This window comes from Panthera tigris, chromosome B2, assembly GCF_018350195.1.
Source record: "Panthera tigris isolate Pti1 chromosome B2, P.tigris_Pti1_mat1.1, whole genome shotgun sequence".
Classification (NCBI taxonomy): Eukaryota; Metazoa; Chordata; class Mammalia; order Carnivora; family Felidae; genus Panthera; species Panthera tigris.
The window spans coordinates 99,231,391-99,236,565 of record NC_056664.1 but is presented as its reverse complement, the minus strand read 5'-3'; positions in this window follow the sequence as shown (position 1 = coordinate 99,236,565).

Genomic DNA, 5,175 nt, shown 5'->3' with positions numbered 1-5,175 from the left:
AGCAAACCTATTCTCTTCTAGCCCAATCCTCCTCACCCTCCTTGTCAAGTAGGACCAAACCAGAAAACTCCAGGTTTCCTACTTGTTCTTTGGTGTCTCCTATTTATCATTTTGTTGCTGGGACTTCACCAAGTTAGCAGTCACATTTACCTCTCCTCTTGCAGAGGCTAACTGGTCTCTGGAAATCTAGCCTAACTTCCCCCCAATCCATTTGGAAGTTCCTCACAGGATTATCTTTTTGGCTTCTTTAAATTCCCCCCCAACCCCGTTAAGTTTCTTCAAGTATTTCCCTCATTATACAAAAGTCTTGTATAAACCATTTCTTGAGGGGCTCAGATGTGAGCCGTCCTGGTAAGGAAATCGAATGCGTTGGTCCTGGGAGCAGGGGTCAAGGGAAAATGAAATCTAAGTTTACTACCAGAGCACCCACCATCTTAACCACTTCCCCTCCTATTCATTCAGCTCCTCCTCATAAATGGAGATGCTTGCAATTCACCTCAATCTCTTTGAAACAAGGTCTTAGAATGCTACATCCTTGCTTTTTAGTGGATTCTCACAGCTGTTTGGTCCAACCTCCCCAGGGAAGAGGCAGACTCTCTTCCATACTCTTGTAACACATGCCTTGATCACAATCATGAGTTTATGCATCTATTTCCTCTACAAGATCCTTGAAGGGGGAATGATTATGGCTCATTTATATATGCTCAGCATCTAGCACTATGGCTAGCTCTTAGTTCATACTCTGAATTTTTGGCTGAACGCATGTTAATTTTACCTGTACAGTAACCTAGTTCTCCTAAAAAGGTTGGGTGAGCTTTGTTCAGTATGAACTTTCATTTATTAGCTCCATGCCTTTTCCTTTTTAACGTTTATTTATTGAGAGAGCATGCGCACGAGCAGCAAAGGGGCAGAGAGGGGGAGAGAATCCGAAGCAAGTTTTGCAGTCAGTCCGCAGCCTAACGTGGGACTCAAACCCATGAACCGTGAGATCATGACCCTCTGACTGAACCCGTGAGTCGGACCCTCAACTGACTGAGCCATCAGGCGCCCCTCTTTCAAGAATTTAACGTAGGGAGGGGCACCTGGGTAGTGACTCAGTTCTTTGACCATCCGACTTCGACTCAGGTCATGATCTCATGGTTCTTGAGTTTGAGCCCTGCATCGGGCTCTGTGCTGACAGCTCAGAGCCTGGAGCCTGCTTTGGATTCTGTGTCTTCCTCTCTCTCTGCCCCTCCCCACTCATGCTCAGTCTCTCTCAAAAAAAAAAAAAAAAAAAAAAAAAAGCAAAAACAAAACAAAACAAAACAAAGTAACACAGGGGGTGTGCCTGGGTGGCTCAGTCGGTTAAGCGACTCACTTTGGCTCGGGTCATGATCTCGTATTCGTGGGTTTGAGCCCCACGTCAGGCTCTCTGCTGTCAGCGCAGTCTGCTTCAGATCCTGTCTCCCTCTCTGCCCTCCCCAGCTCATCCTCTCAAAAATACTAAAACTTTTTTCAAAAATTAAAATTTAATGTAGCTGCATAGAAATGGCCACATGAACTAACCAGCACCTTAACTTTTGACATCTTGGTTTTTTCCACACACAATTTTGTTTAGGACTATATACACATTTTGAAAAATTTCTTCAAAACAAAAAATGGATTACCAGATTATCCTCCCTAGGAAATATTTTCCATCATTGGGTTAGTGTTTATTTCCAGAAAGCCTCATCGGTGTTAAGATTTCATTATTTCACCTCATTTTACAGGCTTTCAGTCCCTGCAAAATGATCAGTGCTGGTTGGGAAAATGGTTGAGGGGCAGATCCGAGGAATCTGCTTGGAGAGCCAGGGTCCAGGACATCAGGGGATTAATGGAGGCCTTTCTAACTTCCAGGGTTCACCTCAACCTCTTACTACTAAAATGCTAAAGATGAAGGCAAAACAGGAAAATGTGCTATCAAGAGTGGGGAATTAATTCTTGAATTGTAAAGTAGGTGAAATAATTCAATTCCCACGTTTTAGGGTAGGCGTGAAAAGGATTATTTTTACAAGTGGGCTGAAATACTGCAGTGACTAAGAAAACAAGTTGGGGGTGGGGTGCCTAGCTGGTTCAGTTGGTCAAGTTGTACTCTTGGTTTGGGTTCAGGTCATGATCTGTCATGAGATCCAGCCCCACATTTAGGTGCTGACAGTGGATTCTCTCTGCCCCTCCTCTGCTCGTCCTCTCTCAAAATAAACTTAAAAGAGTTGAACACTTATTTCTACTTGTGAAACCTGGAGCAAAGTTACTTTATTTTCTTTTAATGTTTATTTTGAAAGAGAAATGAGAGAATTGGGCAAAGTTATTCAAACAAGACATTTCTGTCCCCAGTATTTGGGAGCCTGTTTTAGACCTAAAGTTCCATCACTAAACTCCCCCAAGGACAGGATTATCTTAACAGATAGAGACAAGCCGTATGATCATTCCATGGGTACCAAAAGGGGGAGGGGAGGTCTGATAAAATTCAACACCCATTCCTGAGAAAATCAGAGAATATGTAAAAGGCATCTAACTAGACATCTATACGTAGAAACCAACAGCAAACATTTCTGATGGACTATGCAATGAATGTTTCCTTTCTAAAACTTAAAGGAGAGGACTTTATTTAATGGAGGACCAGGACAAGACTCAGGCAAGCAAAGCCCCCAGGGAGCAAAATGAAAGGATGTACTTATTCTCTCAGAAGACTGCTTGCAACAGTCTGGGAGCCCCTCCTGAATTTTGCCCCCTAGTAGTCTACCCTTACCGCTTAAATTCAAGATGTACTAGAGGTCCTAACCAGTGCATTAATGAAGAGCTTAGCAAGGTCCTATAATAAAAGATTTAAAAAATTAAAAATTACAAATCAGAAAATTCAAATGACACTAGCACCAAGGGCTCTTGAAAATCATACAAAACATCACACAGAACACTTCTGAGAAAAACTTAAATGACAACGGATCCTACCCAGGATACTACCCAATTCTAATTACTCAATCTCATCAGTCTCTTTTAAAAGCAGAAATTGAAGGTGCCTGACTGGCTCAGTCAGTAGAACATGCGACTCATCATCTTGGGGTTGTGAGTTCAAGCCCAACCTTGGGTGTAGAGCTTACTTAAAAAAATAAATTGATGAGTTTTAGTATTTACATAGAAATACAGGTAACCCATGGAACAGTCAAAGCATGGTAAAAAACTGGCCCAATAATTTAAAGGTAATTTAAATTCCACCAAAGTAGTTCAACTTAAATTATGCCAAAACAAATTATTTTGTTTTAAAATGGTGAAAGAAAGCACAAATGGTGCCAGAGTTAACTGCACAATCACATGGGTTAAAAAGAAACTTCAATCCCTACCTCATACCACACATAGAAATCTGAGGTGGATCATAGATGTAAAAGCCAAAATTATGAAGGTTTCACAAGAAAACAATACCACCACCACCACAATGTGAGGCTATGTAGATTTATTGAGACAGAAAAAGACCCATTCAGAAAGTTGATAAATCAAGACTTGAGATTAAGAACTTCATCAAGTCACTATTAGGAAAACGAAGAAACACCAGACTAGAAAACACTTGCAAAACACTTTCTATTCAAAATAAAAAGCCAACCTGATTCAAATGTACAAAACATTTTCAGAGAATATACTAATGGCAAATAAAGATGAAAACATGTTCAGTACTCCGATACAAGGCAGCCCGAAGCCACAAAAACACTTGTATGCCAATGTTCATAGCAGCTTTATTTGTTTTCCAAAAACTGGAAACCAATGTGTAACAGAATGAATAACAAATCATAGTACATTCATACAATGGATACTACTTGGCAGAAAGGAATACATGGTTCAACCCGTCAAAAACTTTATACCAAATGAAAGCACTGTAGGGAGTATATACCTTATATTTAATATAAAGTTCCAGAGTGGGGCAGGTGGGACCTTATGTTATGGTGGAAAAAAAAAAAAAAATTTTGGAAAAGTGATTAACTTGGGGTGGGGTAGAGTTGCCTAAATAGGAATTAAGTGAACCTTCTGTCCCTACATGGATGGGAGCTAAATAAAGTGTCCATTTTCCTGAATTGTAGTTAAGATCTGCAGATTTCAACTTCTAAATCTTACCTACAAAAATGTGTAGATAGATGTATCAAAGTTGAATTGAGTACTGTTTAAGGTAGGATATGAACATTCAATATACTATTTTTGTTTACTTTATATATTTGAAAATTCTCCAATTAAAATGTTGAATTACAAATCTCATCTATTTTCTGGTGTTCTAGCTAAACCCTGCAGAGAGCTCAGTTACAAAGTCTCTCAAGGTAGAAGGGACAGATTCCAAAGGAACAGTTTCCATTCTAACACGAATAAAAGGGGGGATGGAAATACCAAGTTTGAAGGTGGGAAGTGAGGAATTGGTGCAAGTTATCTGGCCAGGACAATGAAAATAAGGTTCTTTACCTTTCATAGTGTAATATCGTATTTGCAACTTAAGGTGTCTGAGTATCATTGCTCACTTACCTGTTCTTGTGAAAGAACCTGGTATTGGAGGTATTACACACATCACATATGTAACAACTAGGATCAACCCCCTTTCTACTCACATTTTAGAAAACATTCTCTAATATACTTTTCTCTGAAAAAGATCTGAATACACATTTTTATAAGATTCCAATTTTCAGATTATAGACAGGGACTGAAGAACTGAAATTTTGCCAAATAAGTGATCATGAGACATGTACCTACATGGCAAAAATGATCAAGCTTATAACTTTGTTCCAGTTAAGTTTATAGCTTGTTCTCCCTCACCTATTAAGAGCCTATTCTATAAAACCTGGAACATTTCACCTTCAAACTTCTGACTTAACTCCAAACTCACAAACACACTTTTTTATTCTTACCACTTACCTCTTCTATTCTGATATCCTGGTATATATATAGCCCAGCTATTTCTCTTAAGCTTTAGTTATGAAGCCACTAATAAGAAATGTTTAAATCTGAGTATAAATTACTTATTCTCCCAGGAGCTTAAAGATCTTCTGTCTTCATGATTACTCAAACATTGGACAATAACCACCAAATACCAATTCCCTCAAATTATAAAAATTGCAGATGGCTAGTATTTGGTCTATACTATTTAAAAAATACATCAACAAAAAACTTTTTGAATGTCACTAGACA